General features: G+C 48.8%; 1 pseudogene; it reads right to left on the reverse strand.

Annotated features, from left to right (window-relative positions):
• Positions 1-395: 395 nt before the first annotated feature.
• LOC123621159 lies at positions 396-3,184 on the reverse strand (annotated as a pseudogene).
• Positions 3,185-12,825: the final 9,641 nt, after the last annotated feature.

The raw sequence follows: 12,825 nt of genomic DNA on the forward strand, positions 1-12,825 counted from the left end.
GCACATCCAAGGTACAGTTCATGTTATTCAAGGTTCCTTTCTCGAGGGGCAGATGAGTCGCCTGGCACCTTATATATATGGAACTGCAATGATCATCTACTAAATTCAACTTTCACATTTTTAGTCAGACTGAAAGACTTATAACATATATTCAAACACACCATATCTTCAGTTACAACTGAATAAGTATAACATTTTACCAGATAAAAAGCTGAAACTTAAGTATGAGAAACCTTCGTACACTGTGTTGTATTGGTCTCTTCTCTTTAGATGAAAGCCAGCCATCAATACTCTCAACACAGCAGTTTAGAAGATAAATGTCCAACACAGGTGACTTGGTTATAGTCCCTAATTTAGCAATTCAATGCTGGGGAGAGCAAGTGTGTCTCCATATTTTAGTTAGACTTGTCTTTCTTCTTTCCTGTCAAGGGCACTTTGTTTACAACAGCAGGTGCAACAGCTGCAACTCCTCCAGCCCCAGCAGACACACCCCCTTTCACCAGCCCTCTGCCCGTGGAAGGCACAGTTGTAACAGCTGCTTTGGTCACCTCCAGACTTTTTCCACCAATCCAAGCCACACCATCAATGGTGGCACCAACAGCTCCCTTTGTAACACTGAAGATACCCCCAGTCACATGGGACAACGTGCCTGATCTTTCATTGAACCTCTGGTGGTTCATCACTAAGGTATGATGGGATTTCTTGTCGATTTTTATCAGCCTGGCTCAGGATCTTCGGGTCAGGGGCCGGCGCCTGGGGCTGGGGCCCCGCATGGAGGAGGGCTGAGGCTACAGATTGCACTACCCGGGGCAGTTGCGGGCTCCGGAGGTGTCGCCTCAGGCTGTGGAGCCAGGAGACACCGCAAGTGGTGGGGACCTCTGGCTGCGGACATGGCGCGCGACGTGACTCACCCCCTCCGCGGCCTCCTCAGCTCCAGCCTCCTCCCCGCGGCTCCTGCTCTGACGGTTAACTTCATATTAGCGGAAGTTCTAGGAAGAGAAAACAATGGGGAGGGAATTATTAGAACTGATTTTTAAATTTTTCTATTTTATTTTTTCATTTTTTAAAGAGGGGGTCTCATTCTGCTGCCCAGGCTGGAGTGCAGTGGCGTGACCACAGCTCATTGCAACCTCCAACTCCTGGGCTTAGGCCTCAGCCTCCCCAGTAGCTAGGACTACAGGCCTGTGCCACCATGCCCAGCTAATTTTGTGTGCATGTGTGACAGGGTCTCTCTCTGTTGCCTGGGCTAGAGTGCAGTGGTGTCATCATAGCTCTCAGCAACCTCCAACTCCTGGCTCAAGCGATCCTCTGCCTCAGCCTCCCAAGTAGCTGAGACTACAGGCCTGTGCCACCATACCTGGCTAATTTTTCTATTTTTTTGTGGAGACGGGGGTCTTACTCTTGCTCAAGCTGGTCTCGAACTCCTGACCTCAAGCGACCCTCCCGCCTCTACCTTCCAGAGTGCTAGGATTACAGGTGTGAGCCACCGTGCCCAGCCCAGAACTAATGTTTTTAAATCCCTAGAATAGAAGAGCATTAGTTTAAGGGTTGAAGAGACTCATATCACATATCCACATAGTGGATGAAAAAAATGTCACAAAGGCACAGCACCGGCAATTTTAACAATGCCTATGGGTAAAGAGAAGATCCTAAAATTTCTGGGGAAAGAAAATCCACCCACAAGGGACTAGAAATTGCCACAGCAACACTGGAAGAATACAGAAGAAGAAAACTTTAAACCTTTCAGGGAAAATGATCTCCACATAGAATTACGTATCCGGTCAAAATTTCAACCAACTGTGAGTGTAGAAAAAAAGATACCATTAAATGTTCAGGGTCATAAAATTTGACCTTCCATGTACCTCTACCATGTTCCTTTACTTCCAGAGAAAGTGCTTTTTAAACATAAGGGAATGAACTAAAATGAGGAAGCTATAGGACCCAGAAGAACAGGATGTCACGGGATGGGGGGATGCCTGAGGACCCCCAGATGAACAGACAGGGACTATTGGGTGACAGTTCCATGGCAGCAGCACTAAGCAGCCAGTCCAAACAGAAGCAGGAAGTCTGAGGGCCCCAGGATGTCAGTAAGAGAAAAGGCATGTGCAAGACACCATTGCATTGCCCGGGGTTAATTACCGATGAATATTTCCCAGCTTGGGTGGTCAGGCTGGGAACGGATTTATGACAGATATATGGAAACAGAAGAGAGGGTCCAGAAATATACCTATACTTATGTGGTCAATTGATTTTTGGCAAATATGCCAAGGCAATTCAATGGAGAAAGTGACCTTTTCAACCAATTTCCATATGCAAAAAAACACAAAAGAAAAAAGAACCCTCAAACATTTTATTCTAAAACCTGATAAGTAACAACAGAAGCATGTGATTTAAAGGTGTGGCTGTAAATATTCCAAAAACAGCAGAGCAAAATAGAAAGAAATTACCTGGACAACTAAAAGTATATAGAAAAAAAAAAATTAGCCGGGCATGCTGGCGCATGCCTGTAGTCCCAGCTACTCGGGAGGCTGAGGCAGAAGGATCGCTTAAGCCCAGGAGTTGCTGTGAGCTAGGCTGTCGCCACGGCACTCTGGCCAGGGCAAAAGAGCGAGACTCTGTCTCCAAAAAAAAAACAAAAACAGCAGAGCAGTTTGAAAGTGGCTGCCTCTGGAGGGAGGGACCTGGTGGGTTGCGTGGGGCAAGGGTGCTGTTTGGTCATATGCCTTATAATACTCTTTTTCTTTTCAACTGCCTACCTATACTACTTGGACAGAAATAAAGTTAAAACCACACCAGGCCCAGCCCATATCCCCAGAAGCTGCTCAGCTGAGGGCCACTGAGATCTGGCTGTGTGGCCTCGGGCCAAGCCCAGCCCTAGTCCGTGAGCAATCGTGGGAGGTGGCTAGGATGCTGCTGCCCAGGTGCTCCGCTTCCAGGAGAGGGTGGGTGTGGTCCAGGAGCCACGTCTGGGCCGCCTCACTGTCCAGCTGGACGCAGGTCTCAGAGATGCCTTCTCCTACCTCAAGTCCAGGGCCTCATCTCCACTTCCCCTTGCTGGGAACCCCTGCTCTGTCTCCACCACCTCAGGCACAGCGCTGCTCACCCTCAGGTCCTCATCTGTTTCCTTGGCTGTCCCTCCACAGGGCTGAGAGTCCCCCAAAAGCCTGGGAGATGCATCATTCATCGCTGTCGCCCATTCCCCGCTCTGGTGCCTTGCCTAGGGCCGGCACAGGGCAGGAGCTCAACTCCTATGCATGGATGCTGGCAGAATGAGTTGATGGACACAGAAGATGTCATGAGAGTGAAGTGTCAGGCCATGAGTGAGGCCCAGGCAAGCGGACCCCTCCGACCAGCTGTGCCACTCCCACTTGGCTTGTGCCGTGTGCTCTTGCAGCAGCTGTGATGCTGCCACCAGAGGCCACTGCCACCCCGGGAGCCTCCATCTTCCCCCTGCCAGTCCTCAGCATTGTCCCTGCCTCCATGGGGACAGGCACAAGTGGGATGCCAATGGGGGGCAGGCAGGCTACCCCAAAAACCCTTTTCCCACAAGTAACACAGTTAACTTCTGGGGTTCCCTGAGCACGTGCCAGGCTTGGCACCAAGTGCTTTGTGTGCACTGGCTTTTTAACACACTCAGAGGCCATTTGGCAGAAAGAGCACCAAAGCTTGGGGTTGGGATGGGGGCACCAGGCTCCATCCCCTGCATTATGCCCTGGGCCTACCTGGGTGTTGACTCACAACCTCAAGTCAGAAACCTGCCCCTCAAGGGCAGGGATCCATCATTGCCAGAAAGGGGCCCTTGGCCTAACCCAGGGAGAGGATGGTTGGGCCTGGGTGGTCCACAACATGTGAGTCCAACCATGCTGGGTACATGGCAGGTTATTCCCGGACCCCCAAGGCCTTGGGATAGGAAAGCAGTGAGGGGGAGAGCATTGGTAGACCAGATAATGCAAGATTTCCATTTAGTTCCGCTTCCCCCATTCTGAAAGTGATGCAGAAACACAAGGAACCTGAGACCCTGCACCCCAATGTTGATAGCTCAGGAAAAGGTCTGACACATACCCCACAGCGGACACCCACCATGGCTTAAGGTCAGGGCTAGTGGGCAGAAGAGTCCCGGGTAGAAGACTGGAGTGGGCTTTGGAGCAGTACTCTCCTGGGTTCACACTTCAAGTCCAACACAGGGACAAGTCCCTGCATCTTCCCCTGCCTCAGTGTCCCCATCTGAAAAATGGGGGCAAAGACAGCACCTCCTTCAGGGTTGTGGTTAGGACTGTCCTGGCCCAACTGGGGCTTGAGACCACCAGGGGCAAACCTGTGGTTTGACCAAGTGAGGATCATTGTTTGTAACAGAGGACCTGTGGGGTATCTCACCAAATGAAGACAGTTACTATGGTATTGGGGGAAGAGTGGAGTGTAGATGAAATTTAAATAAAACATTTTTTATAGACTCAAAGGGATACGTGCAAAGGGCCGGACTGTGGAGTGCACCAGTGTTCTGTTTTCCTTGGAAAGTAGATAAACGTGGAATGTTGTGCCGAGAAGAGTCTTTATCTGAGAACCGGATGGAGGCTGCTTCTGTGTCAAAGTGACTTCAGTCCTCCAGACAGGAGTGGGATACATCATTCTTAATGACGTCATTCCAAACAGCAACGTTTCTGATACTCTATGATTTTAGCAAAAAACTTTCTCAGTCTGTAAGAATGCACTAGTAACTCAAGGAAGAGGGTGGTTATGACACTTTATAGCTGCAGCCTATGCTTGGTAGAAACACTTTCCTGTTCACCCTGCAGCTGGCTCTATCACTGCCTGTTATCTCAGCTGGATCAATGGCAGGGCAGATGTTTACTTTGAACTCTGAGCTGAGTTTTACTTCTTCTGGATTCAATAAGATGAGGCTGTGTAAAGGGCCTTGTGCAGGGGCAGGCTGTGAGTAAAGGCTCAGGAAGTTACAATCATCATTATTAGCCGTGAATTATCAACTGGATTGTTAGGACAATGATGGCATCATGCCCAGACATGATAGGAGCCCACGGGCCAGCACCTAACCCAGCCGGTGGGAGGGAGATTGGAGAAGGCTTCCTGGAGGACTGAGCTGAACCTCACCAGGTGAATGGAGGGAAGGGCAACCCAAGCACAGGGAACAGAATGGGAGAAGGCACAGAGGCGAGTTATGCAAGAGCATCCTGTGAGGGGAGGGAGCATTGAGAGGTGAGACCGCAGAGGGGTGAGCTTGATCATTTGATGGGATTACTCCTCTTGCCACAATGAGGAACAGGATCCTGATTTTACAGGGGAAGAAACAATCTCAGTGTGGGTCATTCGATTTTAGATGACAGACTGCAACTACCTCTTGGAGTTGTAGGACAGAAAGCTGAGGCCCCGACAGGGCAGTGGCTCATCTAACTAGCCCTGCGGGGGGAGCGGGGCTGGGATTGGAACCCTAAACTCCTCTACCATGTCCAATGCTCCTTCTGTTCCATCCCTCGCTGGGAACCCAGCCTCTACCTGACCTTGTCCTCTGCATCCTCTGCCAGGTAGCTGACAGCAAGAACAGTTTATAAGGACTCCTGGTGCCCCTCGGTGTCTGTTGAGATGAAACCCAACACAAAATAAGGTTGACTCAATCCAAATCTCTGCAATGGAGAGGAAAAACAGGAAACGTTTCCTCTTCAGGGCCTGCAAAGGCTGCAGCTCCTCTCCCTACCCCTTCACCCCACCCTAGTAGTCCTTCCTGGACTGTCCAGTGACTCCTGGCCATCAGGGGCAGGGAGAGGGCTGGAGGTAGGCATGGGGTACCACGGGACCTCCTTGGCAGAGCAGACGGGGACCCTTCTACCATTAAACACTTTGAAATAGCAGAAGACATAAGAAAGAACAAAAAAAAAAAATCCCAGACAGCACATGTTCTCTTCTGGCGCGGTGTCCCCCACCTCCCAGGGTCCCAGGCATAGGAGCCCAGGTTCGCAGCAGCAGGAGGATGGGACCAGAGCTTCTGCAGACTTTCCAAGTGTGTTTATTCACATTCCTGTGGACTCCCGAGGGCTGCACTGAGCTTCCCAGTGTCCACTGAGGAAAAAAAGAAGCAGCCCCTGACATCCAGAGCTGATGTGATGCTCAGAGTTAGACCTTAATGTTGCACAGACTGGTTGGACTCTCACAGCCTGGTCACTTCGTTCTGCTGTTGGACATAAACAGTCTCACAAAACTCCAACCTCAATTAACGTTACTCTGAGACTGTGACAAAATGAGACAAAACAAGGCCACTTTATAATTTTGTCTAACCACTGACAAAAACAAGGTCACCATGCTGGCAACCATAATATACAAACAACCCCTCTCTTGGCTAAAATGAGCAACTGCTATCCTTTTTATCAGCTATATTGTGATATAATTCACATACCATTTAATGCACCCATTGAAAGTGTACAATTCAATGGCTTTAATTATATTCACAGAGTTGTGCAACCATCACAATGTCAAATTTGGAACATTTCCATCACCCCAAGAAGAAACCTCATCCCCCCTTGGCAGTTACTTCAAAATCCTCCCATCTCACCAGCAGTAGACAGCTACTAATCTGCTTTGTCTCTATGTATTTGCTTATTCTGAACGTTTTGTATAAATGGAATCATGCAATATGTAGTCGTTTATGATATGTGTGGTCTCCTTTGACTCAGCATAACATTTTCAAATTGCAGACATGTTGTAGCATGTGCCAGTACATCACTCCTGTGATGGTCAATTTTATGTGTTATTTTGATGGGGCCACAGGTGCCTGCGTATTTGGTCAAACATTATTCCGAGTATTTCTGGGAGGGCATTGAGGGAATTAAGATTGAAATTGGTAGACTAAGTAAAGCAGGTTGCCTTCCCTTATGTAAGTGGGCCTCACCCAATCAGTTGAGGGCCTGAGTAGAGCAAAGGGCTGACCCTCCACGGAGTAAGAGAACATTCTCCTGCCTAACGACCTTCAAACTGGAACACAGACTCTTCCTGATTCTATGGCAACCTGCTGGTCTTTAGACTCAAATAACATTCCATTGTATGGAGATTCCACATTTTGTTTACCCATTCATCAGTTGATGGACATATGAATTGCCTCCACTGGTTTACTGTTATGAAAAATGCTACTATGAACATTCAGGTACAAGTCTTTGTGTGCATACATGTTTTCGTTTCTCTTCCATTTCCACCTAGAAGTGGAATTGCTGGGTTACATGATAATTCTGTGTTGAGGACCTACCAAACTGTTTTCTACAGTGGTCGCACCATTTCACATTCCCAAAAGCAGTGTATAAAGGGTTCCAATTTCTCCACATCCTCATCAACACTTGTTAATTTCTTTTTCAGTAATAGCCATCCTAATGGGTGTGAAGTAGTATCTCACTGTGGTTTTGATTTGTATTTCCCTAATGATTAGTGATGTTGAGCATCCTTTCACGTTTACTAGCCATTTATCTTCTTTAAAGAAATGTCTATTTATATCCTTTGCTTAATTTTTAATTTTTTTTTATTACTGAGCTGTAATAATTCTTTATATATTCTAGATTCTCATCAGTACATAATTTGCAAAAATGTTCTCCCATTCTGTGGGTTGTCTTTTCACTTTCTTGATGTTATCCTTTGAAGCATGTAAGTTTTAAAAACTTGATTATGTCCAATTTATCTATTTTTTCTTTTGTTGCTTGTGCTTTAGGAATCATATCTAAGAAACCATTACCTAATCCAAGGTGACTGCTCCTTTTTTCCCCCTCGCAATACAGCTTTATCCCTGCTCTAGTCTGTCCTCTCTATAGATAAGCTTTGTTAAGGTATCTACTAGAGTTTGGATGTTTGTCCCCCAAAAGTCATGTTGAAATTTGATCCCAATGTTGGAAGTGGGGGCCTACTGTGAGATGTTTGCGTCATGGGTGTAGATCCCTCATGAATAGATTAACGCCCTCCCTGGGTGGTGTGAGTTCTCTCTCTATTAGTTTCTTCAAGAGCTGGTTGTTAAAAAGAGCCTGGCACCATCCTCTTGTCTCTCTCTCTCACATGCTTCCTCTCTTGCCATGTGATTTCTGCACACGCCGCAGCTCCCACTCACCTTCCGCCATGAGTGGAAGCAGCCTGAAGCCCTCACCAGAAGCAGATGCGGGCACCATGCTTCTTGTACAGTCTGCAGAACCGTGAGCCAAATAAACCTTTTTTCTTTATAAATTAGCCTCCGGTATTCCATCATAGCAACACTAAATGGACTAAGACAATTGTAGAATTGCACCTGCTTTCTGGCAGCTTCCAATCTAGCGTGAACCCCTACTTCCTCAGACCCTCTCTCAGATCACCCAATGAAAGCCCAAACCCTAGAATATGTTATTTTTAACATCATTTTACTGAAACATTTTTCCGTGGTCTGAGTTCTCCCTCACTGCTATGAGTAATAAACTCAATTTGCTCAACTACATCTGCTCTTGGTGGTCTCTGGCTGAATGACACAACACAGGAAAGCCCACAGAATTATGAGGGGTTTGGTGGCGAGGGTACCCCACATGAGGTGTTCAGGTGGAAATCAAGGTGGCAGGTCATGGGGAAGGAAAGAGAGCCACAGGCAGCTTTGAGGAGAGAAAGGAACTTTTTTCTCAATCAACTTGAATCAACATAAACGGCACCACTTTTTAAAGGCTCCTTTTCCCTGATTATGGAAATAAATTCCTGCTCATTGTAGAAAATCAGGAAAGAAGCAGGAAAAAAAATTGTCCATCATCTTATAATCCAGAGAGCATTGTTTTTAATTATATGACATATTATGAATTTTTAGAAATTACCCTCACCCCCTTAATTTGTCTGGTTTTATTTTTCTATATTCCCTTTCAGTTTTAATTTATATGCAAAGAACACTCTTTACATAACAAACCATTAAATACGCTTTTTGACCTTTGCATTTCAGTGTAAACATGAAATCTGTGCTGCTACACAGCCTTCAGGTACACCCAAGTTGTGTCATTCCCCTACCGGTGAGCACACAGCATGCTTCTCATTTTAGGTGACACTGTAGTGAACATCTTCCCACTGGGAGGACAGGGCCAGAGTAGGGAGGAAAGCTGGGTCCCAGTTCCTCTCCCAACTCTTCCTTGAGCTGAGCTCCCAGGCACCTCTGCCAGGAGGCTGGGGAGGGAAGGGGTAAGAGACGTGTGAGAAACCCAGGCATTGTCCCCTTGGAGAATTTGGAGGGTGATCCTCTGATCTCTGTGCACAGGGTCAGAGAATGCTAGGAGGGGAATCTGAGGGAGATTTACAGATGCGGGAGGATGTGAGGAAAGAAAAGGGTGAGCTACAAGAGCAAGTATGTTCCTGAACCAACTCTGACCTCTGCTGTTTACAGGTGTCACAGGTGTGGGACTCCAGGTTGTGCAGGTTGTATAGATAGGACCGTTTGAATGTGGCAGAAAAGGGTTGGGTCCTTGGAAAAAGAAAGCGACCTCCTCCCCGCCCCTGAGCCCAGACTAACTCTCTGGGACAGAACTCACCTGACAGAGCTGGAAGAGGCAGTGATGGCCAGTCTGAGACTCCTGCAGTGACCAGAGTGCTTGGGCCTAGGTTCTGAGCTTGAGGGTGAGGGGGCAGAGCTGGAGCTGGGGGTAAAGGCGCCCAAGAAGCCTGGAGCGGATGATGGGCACTGGTGCTTGGGGCTAAGAGTGGGGTCTGGGAGCTGAAGGTGGGAGGCCCTTCAGTTCTCAGGGCAGTGGAGACAATGCCAGTGCCTCTGCGTGCCCAGACCCTTGGCAAAGCTCCTGGTTAAAAAAAAAAAAAGAATGCCAATGGCAGCGGGGACAGGGGAGATGGAGGTGCAGAGGGCAGCCTGGGATGAGGCAGGAGGAGGGGGCAGAGCAGCCCGGCCCTGCTGAGTGACCACAGTGGGTCTACCCACTTTTCCTAGGTATCTCATAAGTAACTCTCTGTAACTGCTGGGGCTCCTGGCAGCCCAGGGAGGTGGGCCCAACTATTCTTACTAATAAATAAGAGTACCGAGGCTCAGAAAGAATAGCCAACCCCTCCAAGTCACGCAACAGAGGGGCTTTGAGCCAGGACTTGAATCCGGGACTCTGCATGCTGGATCTGCTGCTTGTCCTCGGTATCTCTAGCCTCTTGGGAATGCAGTCACCTCCCCGGCAGGGTGTCCCTGCAGCCGTGCTGTCTGAAGTGCCTCAGGGGGTCAGTTGTGGGGCTTGAACACAGGGGAAGGCACCTGGGTACAGCAGCAGCAGTTATGACCCGGGCAGGGGGATTCTCAATGGGGGCAGCATTAAGGCGTAGGGCTGCCATCAAGCATGACTCTGTGTCTCAGTCCATTTTGTGTTGCTATAATAGAATGCCACAGACTGGGTAATTTATAAAGAAAAGGAATTTATTTCTTACCATCCTAGAGGCTGGAAAATCCAAGGTCAAGGGGTTGCACCTGGTGAGGGCCTTTCTGCTGTGGCATTCCATGGCAGAAGGCAGAAGGGCCAGAGAGCACGAGACAGCAAGAGGGAGCCTGAACTCACCTTTAAAACAAGCCCACCCTCGCCATAACTAACCCACTCCTGCAATAATGACATTAATGCATTATGAGAGCAGAGCTCATAGAACTCAAGAACTTGGGCCCCAACCTCCTAACACTGTTGCACTGGGGATTAAACATCCAACACATGAACTTTGCGGGATACATTCCAACTACAGCACTCCTTCTATACCTATTGCCCCATCTCCTGAGCCTGGCTGGTCACAGCCAGTCACATCCTGTTGTCCATGCTCATCTCTGGCCTGTCCACAACCCCAAAGACTCTCTGCTCCTAGGTCCCACCTGCCTGTCAATCTCTTCATAGCCAAACGGTTGTGCAACCCACAGCTGGACCCTCAATGCTGATGGGTTTCCCACCACCATGGCATAGGTCACTCAGTAGGTAATTCACCTACGCCCTGGTCAGTGTCCCCCACCCCCACCTCAAAGCTCTGAACTGCCTGAGACAGAGACCAAGTAGGATTCTCCGCTTGGCCCCAGTGCCCACCACACTGCAAGAGCTCAAAAGTATTCATTCATGAGAGAGCCTCACCTTCTATTCTCATGTTCCTCAGTTTTCTCAAAGACACAACCTGCAGTCTCTGCTGTTACAGCTGCTCAGTAACTTTTTTATTCCTGAAGAACAAAAGCTGATCTAATCTTTCTCCGATATGGCTCCTCTCCTCCTCCTCTGTAGATTGCATTATTAAAGACCCCCATTTGTTTTGGGTTGACTGTTGGTTGGGTTTTTCTTTTTCTTTTCTGGTTTTTTTTAAATGCCTCTATTTTTGTACTCTCCGGTCGCTATACTTCACTTTTTTTTCCTAAATATTTCTGGAATGTTTTCAAAAGAAATCTTACAGCTCAATAAGGAAATGAACAAGTAAAGCTGTTCAGCTGGAAGCAGAACTTAGAAGTCCTTTCTAGGAATAGTCTCTCCGCTTAGGCCTTATTTCATGTCCTTCAATAAATGCTGATAATTTTCATATGATTCTTTTAAATTTTTTATCAGTGTGCTTCTAGGAAGTAGCTCTTTTACAAGGAACACAATTTAACCCATAACAGATGGTCAGAGCCTTCCAGCAAATACTCTCCCCCAAGGCAGTTGGCCATGGATTGTGGGGGGGGGGGGAGAAGGGGTGGGCAGGCAGTGGAACCCACTGGGCCTTCAGAGGGAAGGAATATCTCTTCTATCTTCTCCTATTCATGGGAGGGTGAGGAGCACTTAAGGGCTGGGTCTGCTGCCCTCTTAGGCACTTGCTAGCTGGAAGGAGTCGCCCTGCTGGCCATCGAGTACTCTTTGCTACCCCTACCCAAGGAATGGAGGCTGGAGGGCAGTCTAGGACCCAGCCGCAATGGGGACTCCAAGACTCCAGTACTCCCAAAACAGCCAGGGCTCTCAGCTCCTGGGATAACTGGGGGTCACCTTTGGCCCTTAACCTACAAAAGGGAAGAATGTGGAAATGGTTGGAGGTAGGAGAGGCCTGTGGAGTGTTGGTAGGACAGAGCTAGCTCCCTAAGGCTGGGAAAGAATATGGGAGTAAATGCATACCTCTGTGCATTGAGGGTCCCAACGCCCCAAGGATGCACCACTGTGGCCTGCAGGAGCAGGGACTACTCAGTAGAGAGTGACTCAAAGCTGCACCCTAAGGTTTCCCTAAGGAAGGATTCCACAGGGCGGGAGCGAAAGGGGAGTGCAGAGCAGCGTTCAGGCCCCTAGACCTTCCGACCCCGCTGGGCAGAGCCACTTGCAACTGATTTCTTTTGAAAATGCACAGGGGTTGGAAACCGCTGCTTCAGACGGAGACTGGAGGAGTGGCGAAGACCAACGAAGAGTTTTAACAATGGAGTTAATAGAGTCTGAGAGCCTGGGAAGGGCCTCCGAGGACAAAGGAGGCGCCGATTGGAGAACGATTTAAACAATCCCCAGCGAGCGCTGAGGGAACACTGGGGCCCACGGCAGCCCGCCGGTGCCTTTGGGATTCTGTGAGCGCGTCAGGAGCCTCCACTTACCCAGTCCTCTCGCCACGCGCCGCCTTTCCCGCCCAGTTCCCAAACGCCAGCCAATCCGCGCTCGGCCACGCCCAGCAGGGACGGCCAATCGATTGAGCCTGCTTCGTGCTCGAGACCTACAAGTAGAGCGTCGTGTACTCGATCGATCGGCGGACCGTCCAGTGCCCCGTGCTAAGTTGAGTGATTGTTCGGCGGTTGTCTCGTGGGTTGCTGGAAGATCCAGTTTCCTTGGCGTGGAAGGCGGTTGACCTCGAGCAGTTCAGGTCCTAGAACACTATTTATCCCTGGCC

This window comes from Lemur catta, chromosome 15 (assembly GCF_020740605.2).
Source record: "Lemur catta isolate mLemCat1 chromosome 15, mLemCat1.pri, whole genome shotgun sequence".
Classification (NCBI taxonomy): Eukaryota; Metazoa; Chordata; class Mammalia; order Primates; family Lemuridae; genus Lemur; species Lemur catta.